The sequence below is a fragment of the Hypomesus nipponensis genome, chromosome 22 (assembly GCF_054491055.1).
Source record: "Hypomesus nipponensis isolate SF chromosome 22, ASM5449105v1, whole genome shotgun sequence".
In the NCBI taxonomy this organism is placed as follows: domain Eukaryota; kingdom Metazoa; phylum Chordata; class Actinopteri; order Osmeriformes; family Osmeridae; genus Hypomesus; species Hypomesus nipponensis.
In genome coordinates, this window is record NC_140382.1 from 2,897,687 (window position 1) to 2,916,739 (window position 19,053).

At 39.2% G+C, this 19,053-nt stretch overlaps 1 long non-coding RNA gene across 1 annotated transcript; it reads left to right on the plus strand.

The window, feature by feature from the left end:
• Nucleotides 1–11,124: 11,124 nt before the first annotated feature.
• Nucleotides 11,125–12,532, plus strand: LOC146235993 (uncharacterized). Its single transcript, XR_014740972.1, has 2 exons — nt 11,125–11,422; nt 11,597–12,532. It is a non-coding gene; the product is annotated as an uncharacterized LOC146235993 (long non-coding RNA).
• The last annotated feature ends 6,521 nt before the right edge of the window (nt 12,533–19,053 follow it).

Here is a 19,053-nt window from a genome sequence, read left to right on the forward strand (position 1 = left end):
GACGATTTTAAAACTGCCGGTGTATGGAGGACCAAACCTGCCATATTTACAAATGAATGAATGAATAAATAAATGTCCACATCCATGCATTTAGACAGAAATAAACGAATATATATATGAATTAATGCAAAATTGTCAATCAATAGTTACATATATTTTACATTTATTTATTTATTTATTTATTTAGTATTCATTTATGTATTGATTTATTGATTTATTGATTGATTTATTCATTTATATATTCATTTATTTATTCATTTATTTATTCATTTATTCATTTATTCATTCATTCATTCATTCATTCATTGTTCCCAATATGATAATGAGAGGAGGCCAGTAGGCGTGGAAACTGATGTTCAGACATTGCAATCAATCCAGAGCCATAGATTCAATCTAGCTAACGCCTGGGACACACTGGCTGCGAAGCGCCCTGGAGTGCCACAATATACTACGAATGGCGCGATGCTGTTCACACTAGACGCGCATTTCTCCACGCCGGTCACCAAGCCTTTCACCTTCTCTGAGATTTTCTTTTCTACATGTAAAGCTGACATGTAGCCTACATAAACATGACATAGGCTACAGGCTATTTAGGCAACTTGTTGCTCCAACAATAATCGTCGCAACGGCATCCCATTCCCAACATAACGTGGCAACGTTTGGCTTTTGTTGCCGTAGTCTTTGTAAAATATGTGCTATGGGGCATACAACTCCATTTAGGACTAAGCTACTTTTCATCTTCGATGATTAACTTTGTGTCGTCAATCTTCACAAATTTCTCTTCTGCTTGATTGGGGGCTATATGCCAGATTGTCTATCTCGCTCTTACACACAGGACAAATATGTTGGTTTGACAATCAACAATCAGGATTTTTTATTTTAAAATGTTTACGTTTTTATCGGGGGTAAACACATGGTTGGCTGGTCAGCGTAGTGAAGTTGGGTGTTAAGTGATAGCCCACAACTAACGTAGTAAAATCTTTATAACATGTTTGTTTATCCAAATATCATATATGGTGAATTAAATCTTTATTTTCAACAAGGTCGGCCAGCCTGTCCATGTAGGCTATGTTGTCCATGACAGCAAGGATGGATGTAAGGCTACATAATCGAATACAAAGCATGGAAAACGATTAGCCAATGGTGTGTCAAATACCGCCTACCTATTTTGATTGACACATCTCATTAACATATTGAGAAGAAGAAATACAGGAATGAATGAATGAATGAATAAATGAATGAACACATGAATGAACACATGAATGAATAAATGAATGAATAAATGAATGAATAAATGAATGAATAAATGAATGAACACATGAATGAATAAATGAATGAATACGTGAATGAATAAATGAATACATAAATGAATACACAAATAAATACATAAATACATGTAAATTATAAGGTAATATTGATTGACAATTGTGCATTAATTAGTACATGTATTCATTTATTTATGTCTAAATGCATGGATGTGGACATTTATTAATTCATTCATTTTTAAATATGGCAGGTTTGGTCCTCCATACCGGTGGAGTCGTATTTCTCACCGCACAGACATATAAAGGACATCTCTGGTTTCGGCAGAGTCTTGGGTCTCGGAAAATATCTTTATATATATAATATCTATCCAAAATTATTTTTGGGATTGGACGTATAGTTTTGCGTCTAGGTTAACTTGTTTGAGGTGTGGATTCTTGCTGAATTTCTGGTATTCTCTGCCCTCAGCGCATTAGCAGCCATAGCTGCACCATCACCGTGGCAACCACACAAACAAGCGCCAGTCTCTTACACAGGTGATTGGTATTAGCTGATTAGTGGAGACACAAGACAAGCAATTCAGTCAACTCGTCTCATTAAAAGACTAAAGGTGATGATACACGGGGCAACGTTTTGAGCAATGTTGCCGGGCGATGTTGCTTGGGCACTTTCTCATTGAGAATGGGTAACATATTTTTATCAGGATACTTTAGAACGGTCGAGGGCAACTTTTTGAGATCCTCCAATCAGAATGCTAGCCGCCGATCACGTGAACGACTTGGAGATTTCAGAAAATGTTCAAACAAGATGGCGGCCTCTCAGCGGCAGTGGAGCGAAGAAAAGGAGTGTCAACTAATATCTTTTTATGCTGGTAAGTTGTCATTTGTAAACCCATAACAGAACATTTTCTTAATTAAATGCTTAAAATAGCAATAGATGTCACATTTAATGTGTCCAGGCTGTAATTTATACATTGAATATTTAACTTTAGTTTTGATAACTGCCATTAGCCACCGCTCCATAGACTTTCTATGGGATATAGCTAGCTAGTTAGCCTTCCTGAAAGTTAATTACAGTAGCTAGATACCCTGACTTGTGTTTCGGCAATTCACTTTACACAGTGGTTCTCAAATTGAGGCGACGGAGTATGGAAGCAAATTGTGACCAAAATTCAAATGAAAATGCATTTCCAGAAATACTTTTTCATTTTAAGAATGTGGCTGCATTATTTGACTCATAAATAAAATGAGTAATCAATCATTCTATTTGCATTTTAATTTTCTTCTTTAAGACTACTCATTCTTTCACTTAATTAAAATGAAAACGAAAAAGACATTTGAAATTTAATTTTCAAAATATGCCCCAGCAAATAGATACCAAAATTCGATTTGAAATGTAAAATTCAGATACAGTAAAGATGTACAAAGTGTATGGAGCTAAAGCTGACAAAGGTATCTGAATTTGAATATGAAAGTTAAGAAATATTTGTGTATATTCTTGAAATTCAGATTCTTGAAATTCAGATTCTTGAAATTCAGATTCTTGAAATTCAGATTCTTGAAATTCAGATTCTTGAAATTCAGATTCTTGGAATTCAGATTGCTGAAATTCAGATTCAGATTGCGGAAATTCAGATTTTGTCTGAAATAGGCCAAAGGTGAAACAGCTTGCTTTCACATGGAAAAGCAGACGATTTCAGAACGACCGAACTTTACCTCAGAACACAAGCTCAGTTGCTCATTGGAGGAACAGTATTGAGCAAGTGCTTATGAAACTTGTAAACACTTGTGTCTTCTCCTTTGCCAAAATCGGCAGTTACTGTTACCAAGTGAGTCGAGACAGACTCGGAGGGCGGCGGAGACCGATGGAAGACGTGGAACAACTGGCAAAGCTATAGCCTATATATTTATGTTTCGTTGTTTTCTTTTCTGTGTTGGAGTTCTTTTAAGAGCTTGATGCCATCAACATCCAGCCTGATATAAAATCATGAACTTCAATTGTGTCTCTTAATTATAATACCCACACAGAAAATCCAGGTTGAATCAAGTACTGTATTGCTAATAGCCAATTTTGGATGGTCAAGCATATTTTTCATTGTCTCCTTATTCCTATCAAAGTCAATGTTCAGCCTATGTTCATTTGCTAAGTGACATTTCATATCGGTTATGGTTTGTGAAATATTTGCTTTCTGAGAGATCGGACATAGCCTATTTAACAGCATATAAGGAGTTATCTATCAGAATATATCTGTAGTGCGGCCGGGTGTGATTTGATTCATCGTCCACACATCATCTGGAAGTCAGTTTCGATCAAATACCAACTATCTCCATACTACATCTTGCCGACGTATCTTATACACATCGGGCCGACGTCGGCAAGAAGTATGTGTGCTATCCCAGATGATCTGGGTCTTCCTCAAGCAACTAGCAACTCAGTTTGTTCTACTCGGTCACGGGCATCAGACTCAGATATATTATTAGTTTCTACTAGCTCAGCTAATTCTATCAGTGTATGCACAATTTGAGGGAGCGCCATGATCTGTGATGCGTCCTCTAAATACCCGGCAATTCAGTCAATTTCTAGGCAAATTTGGTCATGTAATGCAATGCGTATGTGCACACCGCCCCCTACCGAACAAGATGGGTAGCTTCGTTTAGCAGGCTACTGACGTCACTCTGCTGCGCCGCTCAGAATGCATTTTCGTTTTCAAATTATGGGCAGTTCTTTGCGGGCAGAACACGAAAACGAAAATGCATTTCTGGAAATGCATTTGAATTTGAATTGTGGTCACGATTTTGCAGCCACGTTCTTAAAATGAAAACGCATTTCTGGAAATGCGTTTTCATTTTCGAATTTTACATTTCAAATAGAATTGTGGTATCTATTTGCTGGGGCATATTTTGAAAATTAAATTTCAAATGTCTTTTTCGTTTTCATTTTAATTAAGTGAAAGAATGAGCAGTCTTAAAGAAGAAAATTAAAATGCAAACAGGATGATTGATTACTCATTTTATTTATGAGTCAAATAATGCAGCCACATTCTTAAAATGAAAAAGCATTTCTGGAAATGCATTTTCATTTGAATTTTGGTCACGATTTGCTTCCATAACGGAGAAGGTACGCAAACAAAATTGGCCGTTTATTTAATTTGACCCCATAACATGCATTTTTAGCAGGTTAAATGCCGTAAATACATGTCATCCAATTAAAGCAGAGTCAAAAGCAAACGAAAATTGCACACATTATATATTGCTGCTGTTCTCGACAATGTACCTTTGTAAAAGTGGAGATTTAGCACTTACTAGCATGAAGAACAAGTATAAACACAGACCGTGTAGTGTATGAAGGGGCTATGCAGAATGATGTTAAATGCCTCGGGGGTACGCCACTCTAAAACGTTTGAGAACCACTGACTTGTAATAAATGAAGGGCCGCTCATCGATAGTTTTTTTGTTTTGTTTTCAAGTTGGAGCAGTGTTTAACATCACCGTCTCTTATTGAATCCTTGTATACAGAGCACGACTACTTGTGGAACCCAAAGGCAAAGCTATATAAACACCAGGATCTTAAAACAAGGGACTTTTAGACGCTCTGTCAGCAACTGTCCGATGAGGCACAAGTTATAACCGGTACATCCTGTGAAAATTGTTTTTGCATATTTTTTCAAGTTCTAATGGCTATTGCCATTGTTAGTAAGTTAGTTATTATCAACAACATGGTTCTTACTGCGTAACAGTCATGGACAAAGGTTTAAGAACAGATCAAAATAATTTCTGATCTATCACTATGCTCAGAAGGAAAAAAAGTACATTTTCTCAAGGGCAGTCTTAACTTGTGTCCATGACTGTAATTTCTACAGTTAATTCCACATTGCTTCATAATATAAACTGTGTGTAAACGCATAGTTAAATATAACTGCAAGCAGTAATGGCGGATTCCTCCAAACACTGCGAACCATTGAAAAATGTTTATTCTTGACTAATTTTAACTGTATAGAAAAATGTATGCTGCAGAATTGCATACCAAATCTGAAATGCAATACCATCAAGATCCACAAGGGCCTTTATTTCAAGCCAGTAAGTGTAGGAAGGGGGCTTGGTGAGCTTATCCATTCCAGAAAGCCTTATATCTTTATGCATTAAGGCGTGGCCTGTAGCGCCACCTATGGGTAATGGTGGGCCATTTGTGGTGTGGTAGTTACTCTTGGCCTATACTATTAATATTTCAGGATTTTAAAAACTTTTTACCATTGCATATAAAATCGGAAATGCAATACCAACAGGATCCACATGGGCTTTGGGTAAAGTGTGGTAGTTACTCTTGGCCTGTACTGTCAATGTGTCAGGATTTAGAGACCTTTTTACTATTGCATACAAAGTAGGAAATGCAATGACACCAAGGTCCTCAAGGGCCTATGCTGATATTCAAGGAATGAGTGTGGGCTTGGTAAGCCCACACAGTCCTGATATGTTACGTGTGTGTCTTGCCAAGCCCGCGCGTGTCAAGGGAAGAATGAGTGTGTGAGAATTTGGAGCATGCGCGGGGAGGAGCAGGGGACACATTTCATTGTAAATTTCCTTAGAAATTAGCCAAGCATGCATGTTTCAAAGATTCACCAAAAATCTACCTTTTATCTTAGAGTCAACTTTTTCTCAGATTTGTGTACTAAACATTCTCAAGAGTCTTCATATGAACTTGTTTGACTGGCTTACGTGTAAAGCATTGCGAACCATTGAAAAATGTATATTCTTGACAAATTGTAACTGAATAAAAAAATAAATGCTGCAGAATTTCCAATGGGATACCAAATCTGAAATGCAATAACATCAAGATCCACAAGGGCCTTTATTTCAAGCCAAGAAGTGAAGCGCTTTAATCTTCACAAGAAGTGAAGTGCTTTGTGCTTTAGGGCGTGGCCTGTAGCGCCACCTATGGGTAATGGTGGGCCATTTGTGGTGTGGTAGTTACTCTTGGCCTATACTATCAATGTTTCAGGATGTTTTTAACTTTTTACCATTGCGTACAAAATCGGAAATGCAATACCAACAAGATCCACATGGGCTTTTGTTAAAGTGTTGTTGTTACTGTTGGCCTTTACTATCAATGTTTCAGGATTTGGAGAACTTTTTACCATGGCAAACATCTGAAATGCAATACCATCAAGATCCACAAGGCCTTTGCAAAAGACCAAGGAATGAGTGGGGGCTTGGTAAGCCCACACTCTCCTGAAATGTTGCGTGTGCGTCTTGCCAAGCCCGCGCGTGTGTCAAGGGAAGACCTATGGGTAATAGTGGGCCATTTGTGGTGTGGTAGTTACTCTTGGTCTATACTATCAATGTTTCAGGATTTTAATAACTTTTTACCATTGTATACAAAATCGGAAAAGCAATACCAACAAGATCCACATGGGCTTTTTGTTAAAGTGTTTCTTTGCCTATACTATCTATGTTTCAGGATTTTGAGACCTTTTTACCATTGCATACAAAATCGGAAATGCAATACCATCAAGATCCACATGGGCCTTTTTTTCAAGCCAATAAGTGAAGGGAGGGGGCTTGGTGAGCCTATCCATTCCAGAAAGCCTTGTATCTTTGTGCTTTTGGGCGTGGCCTGTAGCGCCACCTATGGGTAATGGTGGGCCATTTGTGGTGTGGTAGTTACTCTTGGTCTATACTATCAATGTTTCAGGATTTTTATAACTTTTTACCATTGCATACAAAATCGGAAATGCAATACCAACAAGATCCACATGGGCTTTTGTTAAAGTGTTTCTCGGCCTACACTATCAATGTTTCAGGATTTGAGACCTTTTTACCATTGCATACAAAATCGGAAATGCAATACCATCAAGAGCCACATGGGCCTTTGCTAAAGACCAAGGAATGAGTGGGGGCTTGGTCAGCCCACACTCTCCTGAAATGTTGCGTGTGCGTCTTGGCCGCGCGTGTGTCAAGGGAAGGCTGAGTGTGTGTGAGAATTTGGACCACGCGCGGGGAGGAGCAGGGGAGACATTCATTGGAAATTTGCCTAGAAATTAGCCAAGCTAGCATGTTTTAAATATTCACCAAAAATCGACCTTTCATCTTACAGTCAACTTTTTCCCAGATTTGTGTTATAAACATTCTCAAGAGTCTTCATATGAACTTGTGATTGAATCAGAGTATCACTTTTTGACTGGCTGATGTGTAAAGCATTATTTTAGCGGTAGCGATAAGTTCAATTTGCTTTACATCAATCATTTTTAGAGATATGAATTTGCCTTTGCACATGGTAACATGTTGTAGTGTCTTCCATCGATATACCAAGTTTAGTGTTGATATCTCAAAGATTTGCTGAGACATGACTTCACATCCTGTTTGGCGGCTTTTCTGATGAATTTGATTGGCTGTACCGGACAAACGGTTGTGAGGATCAAAATTATTTTCGATAACTTTTGTGAGGCTTGGTCTGAAGATCATCTCTGGTGATTTTGAAGAAGATATGACAAAAATTGTAGGAGGAGTAGGCTTTCAAAGGTTTTTGATAAAACCGGAAATGGCGGGAAATCTATATAACCGGAAATTAACGCCATGGTGTGCGTTGAACTCGGCTTGATCCAGGGAATCCAATGGTACCTCATTTTTGAAAATGAGTCATACGGTTCAAAAGTTGCGTGTGTAAACACAAGTCCAACTTTGACCCATTGGTGGCGCTAGAGTGGTCTAATGGGAGACATGAGACTTGGTGTAGGTATAGAAGAAACTGTCCTTAATGAGTGTGCCAAATTTCACAAAAAGTTGTCGATGGGGTCTAGGGGCTGCCATTGACTCCCATGGTACAAGAATTACAAATAATAAAACCACCAATAACAATAGGTTTCCTCCTTACGGAGGAATCCTAAATATAACTGCAAGCAGTAATGGCGGATTCCTCCGAACACTGCGAACCATTGAAAAATGTTTATTTTTGACAAATTGTAACTGTATAGAAAAATTTATGCTGCAGAATTACCAATGGCATACCAAATCTGAAATGCAATACCATCAAGATCCACAAGGGCCTTTATTTCAAGCCAGTAAGTGAAGGAAGGGGGCTTGGTGAGCTTATCCATTCCAGAAAGCCTTGTATCTTTATGCATTAAGGCGTGGCCTGTAGCGCCACCTATGGGTAATGGTGGGCCATTTGTGGTGTGGTAGTTACTCTTGGCCTATACTATTAATGTTTCAGGATTTTAAAAACTTTTTACCATTGCATATAAAATCGGAAATGCAATACCAACAGGATCCACATGGGCTTTGGGTAAAGTGTGGTAGTTACTCTTGGCCTGTACTGTCAATGTGTCAGGATTTGGAGACCTTTTTACTATTGCATACAAAGTAGGAAATGCAATGACACCAAGGTCCTCAAGGGCCTATGCTGATATTCAAGGAATGAGTGGGGGCTTGGTCAGCCCACACAGTCCTGATATGTTGCGTGTGTGTCTTGCCAAGCCCGCGCGTGTCAAGGGAAGAATGAGTGTGTGAGAATTTGGAGCATGCGCGGGGAGGAGCAGGGGACACATTTCATTGTAAATTTCCCTAGAAATTAGCCAAGCATGCATGTTTCAAAGATTCACCAAAAATCGACCTTTCATCTTAGTCAACTTTTTCTCAGATTTGTGTACTAAACATTCTCAAGAGTCTTCATATGAACTTGTTTGACTGGCTTACGTGTAAAGCATTGCGAACCATTGAAAAATGTTTATTCTTGACAAATTGTAACTGTATAGAAAAATCAATGCTGCAGAATGTCCAATGGGATACCAAATCTGAAATGCAATAACATCAAGATCCACAAGGGCCTTTATTTCAAGCCAAGAAGTGAAGTGCTTTAATCTTCACAAGAAGTGAAGTGCTTTGTGCTTTAGGGCATGGCCTGTAGCGACACCTATTGGTAATGGTGGGCCATTTGTGGTGTGGTAGTTACTCTTGGCCTATACTATCAATGTTTCAGGATGTTTTTAACTTTTTACCATTGCATACAAAATCGGAAATGCAATACCAACAAGATCCACATGGGCTTTTGTTAAAGTGCTGTTGTTACTCTTGGCCTTTACTATCAATGTTTCAGGATTTGGAGAACTTTTTACCATGGCAAACAAAATCTGAAATGCAATACCATCAAGATCCACAAGGCCTTTGCAAAAGACCAAGGAATGAGTGGAGGCTTGGTAAGCCCACACTCTCCTGAAATGTTGCGTGTTCGTCTTTCCAAGTCCGCGCGTGTGTCAATGGAAGACCTATGGGTAATAGTGGGCCATTTGTGGTGTGGTAGTTACTCTTGGTCTATAATATCAATGTTTAAGGATTTTTATAACTTTTTACCATTGTATACAAAATCGGAAAAGCAATACCAACAAGATCCACATGGGCTTTTTGTTAAAGTTTTTATTTGCCTATACTATCTATGTTTCAGGATTTTGAGACCTTTTTACCATTGCATACAAAATCGGAAATGCAATACCATCAAGATCCACATGGGCCTTTTTTTCAAGCCAATAAGTGAAGGGAGGGGGCTTGGTGAGCCTATCCATTCCAGAAAGCCTTGTATCTTTGTGCTTTTGGGCGTGGCCTGTAGCGCCACCTATGGGTAATGGTGGGCCATTTGTGGTGTGGTAGTTACTCTTGGTCTATACTATCAATGTTTCAGGATTTTTATAACTTTTTACCATTGCATACAAAATCGGAAATGCAATACCAACAAGATCCACATGGGCTTTTGTTAAAGTGTTTCTCGGCCTACACTATCAATGTTTCAGGATTTGAGACCTTTTTACCATCGCATACAAAATCGGAAATGCAATACCATCAAGAGCCACATGGGCCTTTGCTAAAGACCAAGGAATGAGTGGGGGCTTGGTCAGCCCACACTCTCCTGAAATGTTGCGTGTGCGTCTTGGCCGCGCGTGTGTCAAGGGAAGGCTGAGTGTGTGTGAGATTTTGGAGCACGCGCGGGGAGGAGCAGGGGAGACATTCATTGGAAATTTGCCTAGAAATTAGCCAAGCAAGCATGTTTCAAATATTCACCAAAAATCGACCTTTCATCTTACAGTCAACTTTTTCACAGATTTGTGTTATGAACATTCTCAAGAGTCTTCATATGAACTTGTGATTGAATCAGAGTATCAGTTTTTGACTGGCTGATGTGTAAAGCATTATTTTAGCGTTAGCGATAAGTTCAATTTGCTTTATATCAATCATTTTTTGAGATATGAATTTGCTTTTGCACATGGTAACATGTTGTAGTGTCTTCCTCCGATCGACCAAGTTTAGTGTTGATATCTCAAAGATTTGCTGAGACATGACTTCACATCCTGTTTGGCGGTTTTTCTGATGAATTTGATTGGCTGTACCGGACAGACGGTTATGAGGATCAAAATTCCTTCGATAACTTTTGTGAGGCTTGGTCTGAAGATCATCTCTGGTGATTTTGAAGAAGATATGACAAAAATTGTAGGAGGAGTAGGCTTTCAAAGGTTTTTGATAAAACCGGAAATGGCGGGAAATCTATATAACCGGAAATTAACGCCATGGTGTGCGTTGAACTCGGCTTGATCCAGGGAATCCAATGGTACCTCATTTTTGAAAATGAGTCATACGGTTCAAAAGTTGCGTGTGTAAACACAAGTCCAACTTTGACCCATTGGTGGCGCTAGAGTGGTCTAATGGGAGACATGAAACTTGGTGTAGGTATAGAAGAAACTGTCCTTAATGAGTGTGCCAAATTTCACCAAAAGTTGTCGATGGGGTCTAGGGGCTGCCATTGACTCCCATGGTACAAGAATTACAAATAATAAAACCACCAATAACAATAGGTTTCCTCCTTACGGAGGAATCCTAATAAAAAAAGTATGTGATATCACCTATAGATTATTTATGTTACAATATTATTGTTCTGTTACCACTGAGTGCATTGCACTTGGTTATTTTCTTACTAAACTTTTGTGCCTTTATTTGGGCGTGGTTCCTTTAAGATTTTCAAGTTCTGAGAGAGAAATGTATGTCACTTGATATTGACAGGAAATAATCGCGTAACGTAGGTTAGTAAGTTTAAAAAAGGCCCTGCAGAACCCAGCGCTCTTTGATGTACATGTTGGCCCTGCATTTTTTGTACTCGTCTCGCGTCTGTTGTGGCATCTTAGGTATGTATTGGTGCTTTAACAATATTAACTGTTGTATAGCTTTATTTTGTAACAACGTTACGTTTCTTAAGTTTGTTGTAATAAGTCTGTCACTATCTGCGTTTACGATCTGCGTTGCTAGCGAGGGCATACACGAACGCACGAATGCTAATTGTGTATCCTTGTATGTTTCAGTTTCACTCTTTCCTTGCAACGTAAATAAACCCATGGACAAGGAGTTAACTGTCTTCGGAGTCTTTATGTTAGGAAGAGTTTATCTGGCTGTCAAGTTATATACTGGACATACCGAGGACAGCATAATTATGTTCTTTTTTTCTCAAAGGAAGATATCAAGAGGAAATTTAAAAATCTTTGCACTGTATTTTCCCAGGAGCATGGCCTGGTTCTGAAGAGCAGTAAATCGGGGGCCGGCACTGAAGAGGTTTACCTCCCCTAGTGGAATTATTTTTACATCCTGTCTTTTCTCCGTGACCCCTGCACCCCTGAAGAAAGTTGTGACAATTTGTCAACAGTTTTGGCTGCTCCCTCAGCATTCCTTTTCCCAGAGAACATCTTACCTTTTCCTTCCACAAACACTCCTACAACTCCACCTCAACCCCAACGCCACAATGCTGTGTCTGAGCCCAAAAAGAAAAAAATGGATAAAGCTACAGAGGCCTTGCAGTATGCTATGGGTGTTCTGAAAAGAAAGGCCTCCTCACAGCACACTGGCTTTTTACAGTACTTAGAAAGTTGCCTAGATAGTCTGCCAGACAACAAGGCGAAGAAGCTGAAAAGACAGATAATCGAGTTGGCTCACTCTGTCCAAGATGAGGAGTAGTATGTATAGTGATTTGATTCAACAGTAATTTAACTTATTTGCATATTTTATATTTTGCATTTGTCAGGGTAGCTGAATTGAAAATGAAAAACAAAACATGTATTTGATTGTAACATTTTATTTATTATCTTTTTGTATTCTGAATTTTAAACAAATGGAGTATGTATATTAGTATGTATAGTAATCTGTAATTTAACTTATTTAATAGTAATTTAACTTCTTTAATTGTGTATTTTATATTTTGCATTTTCCAGGGTGGCTGAACTGAAAATAAAAACAAACAAAATGTATTTGTTGCATTTCATTCATTATCGTCTTTTTGTATCCTGCATACTGTATTAATTAAACAGATGGGTAGAGGTTATGGAAGTGTGGAGGAAGAATAAGTATTCAAGACAATGCGTTCTCTTTCCAGCTTACTGCTCCGTTTGTGTTGAAGTAGCTGCAGTACTCCTCTCTCACTTGTTTTGCCTACAAAGATGAATTTCTGTCCGAGGAAGCTGCAATAGGGCGCATACATTCTGGTTCTTCCCTCCAAGCTCCGTGAATAAGTCGACCTGTTTCTGTGTCCTCCTGATCCACCAGACTGGAAGGTGTGTAGGTGTAACGGATGAGGGATTCAGTTCTTAGGTAATTGTGAAGAAACACATGCTGCCTTTGTTATTATTACAGCCTTGGAAGGCTCCAGGGGGGTATTCGTCGTAGCTCGCTAAGCAGTTTAGCGAGCTAATTTTCAGGCTAAGATAAAACACGCCCCTATTTTTGGTTCGTGGAAGCAAGTTTAGATAAATCACCATAGTAACATATCAATTAGCACTAACCTGCTCGAGAGCAGGCTAACTTAAGTGTAGCTGGATAAGCTTGCCACACCCCCGGAAAATAATTGGCAGCTCCCTTTTTGAGAGACCCAGCTGACCAAGGAGATATAGTTCGATTAACTTTCCATACCAATAGAGTTCTTCATGATCGCCAAGATCCTTTATTTCACATGGATGAGTTCTTGTTTGAGCGATATCGATTCAGCTGACAAGGACTCATTTATTTGCAAGACCTTCTCGGGCCGTACATTGCAAATATCACACGCCGCAGCAAGCTATGCTTTATGAGCTTATGCTGCTGTATGTGAATATGTAACGCTATGTTCTAAGAAATGTCTTATCTGTTGTGCCTGTGCTTTTTATGTTTCACTGTGGTAGAGTGGGAAACGTCATATAGATTCCTTTTTATGTCTTGACGTGAAGAAATGGACAATAAAGCTACTTGAAACTTTTACTGTGCTTCAGACTCTCTGCATAGCCTTCAGGTTTTTCGCGTCAGGTAGGCTACATTTTCATACAGTATAGGCGATGCAGAAAACATTGGCAAAGCCACAGCATGCGTTGGTGTAAGAAAAGTGTACTTGGCGCTTCACCAGCTGATCAATCAATTGATCATATTCCTGGCCATGCCCCAGTCAATTAAATCAAAGAGGGATTTACACATAGGCCTACATGCATATACACATATATAGGGTGATATCAGATAAAATGGGCCATTTAAGGTTTGGGGATCCCAGCCCTGACAAGTAACAGGGGATTTGATTGCTTTATGGTTGCTATGGTGGGCGGGCCAATAATTCAAACAATACTGCACCAGAAAGCTGCATGGTAAGTAGCCTGGCACACCAAATCTAATTACACTATTATAAGGATGATAAATCTTTTTTTTTTATTTACATGCACATAAAAAACTGCATATCTGTCTTGATGGCATCAATCACAAATAATGTTGTTAGTTTGGTATATGAACATATTTTTTGAAAAAGTTATGTTTTTCTTGGTGGTCCAATTTACCTTAACCCACTGAGGTAAAATGGGCAACATGGTTTCAGATAAAATGGGCCATCATCTGTGTCACTCACAAACACACATACACGTGTTGGAGTGTGTGTGTGTGAGGGTGTGTGTGTGTGTCACACCATGAATCCCCCAACAGTAATAATGGTAGTAGATATTTTATGTACAGTGAGTATGGCGAAGGAGAAGGAAGCGAGAGGAGAGGAGAAAGGGAGAAGGAAAGAGAGAGAAAAGAGAGTAGGAGCAAGGACCAGAGAGGAAAGGATACAATGATAAAACAGGGATGGAAAGGAAGGCCAAACAATTACAATCTGTGGAAAGAGGAGAGGATGAAGGGGGCCTTAGATTAATACATGGAGGGAGAGAAGAAAGGAATTACAGTGAGTGTGCACCTCTTATCAAGAGCATGGGGTGTGCCGCAATCAACACTGCAAAGACGCATCAGTGGAAAGGTGACTGGCAGTGAACATGTGTCAGGGCAGAAGCCCTACCTTCCACAGGAGGCAGAAAGGGAGCTTGCTGCCACCCTCAACACATTGGCGCAGAGGGGGTTTCCCTTCACAAAACGTGATGTCCAGCAAGTGGCCTTTGATTTTGCAGCCAAGAACAACATATCTGTTTTTTTCAAGACAGCAGGGAGAGCCGGATATTACTGGTTTAAGAACTTTCTAAAGCACAACCCAGAGCTTGGGATGCGCAAGCCAGAGGTCCTGTCTGCAGCACGGGCTGCTGGACTCAACAAAGAGGTGGTTAGCCAGTGGTTTAACCAGTATGAGAGCCTTTTGGTTGAGCTGGGTATTGAAGGGCACACCGTCACATGTATATGGAACATTGACGAGTCTGGGCTTCAGGATCATTTTTTTAATTATGGCAAATATGAATATGTTTGTTTAATGCAGTTTTAATGTTTTGTGGCTGTATAAGCAACTGTGTTTTAAAAGTAAATTTGATGATAAATTACTATTTCCCTTTGCAGTTTCACTGGCCCATTTTACCTGAACAGCTGGTCCATTTTACCTGAAAATGCTTGTGCCAAAAAAGTTGGCACAGCTGATGTTTCAAGAACTGTAGGGCCTAAATAATTATATTTTATTACATCATTTAAAAAAAAGGATCAAAAACAGTCATTAGTAATCATAAAAATACATGCAAAAGGCATATATGGTATTGTATTATTGTCCCAAACGATTTACCAAAAAGTGGCCCATTTTACCTGATATCACCCTAGTACATGCGCTTTCAGTAGGCCTACATATATCCTCATAAGTGTCTATGAATTCGTATCAATTATACTCTTTGGCCTTGTTTTTATACTTATTCTGAAAAAGTTGATATCATAATTTTCGCAAGCAAGATCTCATTCGATGATTCATTTCCATTAAGCCTACTGCCAGCAGGCACATTTAAAGAAATGTGATCTGATTGATCGGGGTAATAAGGCACTAAAGATGAGCCATTTTACCAAAATACGCATTTAGTTTATCGGCAATTTTTTTGCCAAGATGCCTGTCTTGCTCTGGCAGCGGTGGCGGTGTTTGACTTAGCCATGATAATATGCTTATGCGTCTTCGTAGAGACTCATTATAATAGTTTGCTCAGATGGCGAGAATATCACCGCTCTCTCTTTCGTCTTTTCCGCCATCATACCGTTAGAAAATCACGGTTTTGGTGATCGACCTTTCCTGCCTTTTGAAGTATGACGTGCTCGTGCACTTGCCCTGATAAGTTTAGCCTGATTGAAATTAACCACATGATTTGGATGCGGATCAGCCGTCGACGAACCGATTTTTGCGGTTCTCAGTTAGCTCGCTAATGTTAACGGGCTAAAGGGACAATGGATTAGCTTAGCTTCAACTCTTACGACGAACGGGCCCCAGTGCAATTGCTTTGCAAAAAACTCTTAATCTGTTTGCCAAGATTCCAAAAACATTCTTAACACAACGACGTGCACGAGAGAGCCTGTAGTTAAAGTTTTACTTGTTGTTATCCAGTTGTGTCCTTGGGTATGGTCTCATCATCCATGGCTTCAAACCAAAAGCCTCATCAGCCACGACAACATAAGGAACAGGGGTTTGATGGCCAGGCAGGTCTTCTGGTGGTGGTATGTTCAGTGTGTTGTCTTCCAATGCCCGGCTCAGCCCACACTTGGCCCAAACTCCCCCGTCGCTAACTCTGCCATTTGTCCCTACATCAATATAAATACATTTCAGGTCTGCATCTACTAGAGCCATGAGAACTATTGAATTAAAACCTTTGTAGTTATAGTAATGAGACCCTGAATTAGGTGGCGGAAGGATGTTGACATGCTTGCCATCTAAGGCCCCAGTGCAATGCGAAAAGTTCCACCTCTCCTCAAATCTGGTGGAAATGTGTTTCCACTCCTCTTCTGTGGATGGCACTTTGAGGTAATCCTGTTGTAATGCCTTGTAAAGAGTCTCACAGGTCTCGACTACTATCCTGAAAATGCTGTGCCTACTAACCAGGAATGTGTATTCCAGAGAGGAGAAGGTCTGTCCTGTGGCCAAGTACCTCAATGTTATTGCCAGTCTCTCCCCAACAGGTATTGCCTCCCTCATTACTGTGTCTTGCCTTCTTAATGATGGTTCCACCAGGCTCACCAGACTATTAAATGTGTTTGGCGCCATTCTTAACCAGTTTCTGTAACCAGGAGCATCTTCGTTAGCCAGCTCCCTCAGTAGTTGGCTGTAACACCCCCTCTTCCTCCTGAGCAGCCATCTTCTGGTCCATGTCGTTTTTTCTATTTTGCTGAGATGAATTAAATTGAAAGGTTACCCAATATATGCTATATATACACACACACACACGACATTTAAGCAAAAGAAAAAAGGAAAGATGGTATGTATGTATTTGTAATATGAATTAATTTATGTAATAAAATGGCAAAAGTTTTGTGTTATAAGTGATACTTACTAAAGTAAAATTATTGTTGAAGAAGCCAAGACAACAGTGACAGCTGCAAAAGTTTCAGCATCCATCTTTGTGGTGTGTCTCCATGGCAATACATTTGCTCCTCTGATTGGCTGCTGCCAACTGTCAGTTGCCCTAATGAGTTGCCGTGTCTCATCTGGTTGCCCGTTGACGGCAACATTGCCCGGCAACATTGCTCAAAAAGTTGCCCCGTGTATGATCACCTTAAGAGCACCACAACACAACTACTACCACTACCGATACTGCTATATCTTATGCCACACTACAACTACTATTCTGCAGTGCTGCTAATATCTCTTTTACTAACAACTTTGCTAATGGTACAGTTTTGTTCTACTACGCCACTGACTGCGTTAACTTGACCATGAGAAACCCGATAGCAATTGTTGGTTTATGCCAATAATACGATTACTCTGTTTACATGTGTAATTAGTTATGCGATTACTCAAACACGTCTAACTACATGATTGTGTGCTCCACAGACAACTTGCACCATCATCCTTCTGCAACAAAGTGTCGCCGTGTCTTCCTATCAGCCCCACTACTGTATGTTTCATTCAAACAAAACATTGAATCCTACTAAGAAAGCCGAGTAAACGCACTCAATGATAGGCTACATCTGCTACTGATATTACTATCCCAACTATAATTTCAGCTGTTAAAACTATAATATTCTTGTTACAACTATAGCCTACTTCTTCTTCTGTTTAACAGTTCAACTTTCAGCTTCTCCTGCATGTAGGCTATTTAAGCTCTTAGCTTTGTTGATGCAGTTCAGCTTCCACACTGCCTCTTGAAATTCAACTATTTCTTCGATTGCTTCACAACGTTCAAACGTATTCTCCCGCATAGTTTTTAAGCACTGAGCTTCGTTAGATGATGCAGTTCAGCTTCCACACTCCCTCTTTTGTGTAAGTCATATATTTGTTAAATTAATTTCAGCTTGAGGGTATTTTCTCATTTCTGTATTTTCAGCCATTTAAAAGAATGAATTTCAGATTTCAGCATTCCAACACATTTTCATCAGGAAATGCATGTTCTAGTTGTGAGAATGCTGTTAAGCATTAACTAGTCCTGCATACTTTCACAGATTCCTACAATTTTTGTATTAAAACGTTCAGCTCCTTCAGGAGATGATGGCTATGACTTGTGGTATTTCTCACTTTTTTACTTTTTAAAGAATTAAGGTTTTTGTGCAAATTATTCTCTTAGTAATGGTAAATCCTTTCAAATCTTTAAAAAGCTTCTTCCTCTTTCAAACTTAACTACTTCAGCATACTTTCAGCTAAAGACACCATTCAGCCTTTAAAATGTTCACAAGACATTCAGCAATTTTATTTTTATTTTATTTAACCTTTATTTAACCAGGAAGTCCCATTGAGATTAAAATAGCACACTCTGCTGGCTGCTCTTTTTCTGATATTCAACTAAATTGTCAAACAAATTCCTCTGACGTTCATATAGTTTAACTTACAGAAACAAGTTATACCTTAAAATGTAGGAAAACTTGTCTTCTTTCAGCCAAGGTAACTATTAAAGAGCTCACATTTACAGATTTTCAGCTTTTGAGGCTTGAAGCGAGAGCAGCCTTTCAAATTCTCTCACTAACTTCAATGGAGAGGTGGGTAAAATTCGTCATAGAATTTCGAAATTAGACGTGTTTTTAAACTGCCGGTAGAGTTGTATTTCTGACCGCACATACACATAAAGGATATCAATGGTTTCGGCAGAGTCTTGGGTCTCGGAAAATATCCTTATTTTTGGGATTGGACGTACAGTTTTGCGTCTAGGTTAACTTGTTTGAGGTGTGGATTCTAGTTACATTTCTCATAATCGAGCTAGCTAGTGATGGCTCTCCATACCTAGGCTAATAACGGTTCGACTTTTTTTTCCACAATCGACCAAATTGGCCAAACAAGGTATGTACATTGAGCTTAAAGTGTACATACTCTTGGTAGATAGTTTTTAGTTTAACAAGTTTTAGAGAAATCTGCAAAAATCAAGTCGCGACTGTCACAGCTGACCAT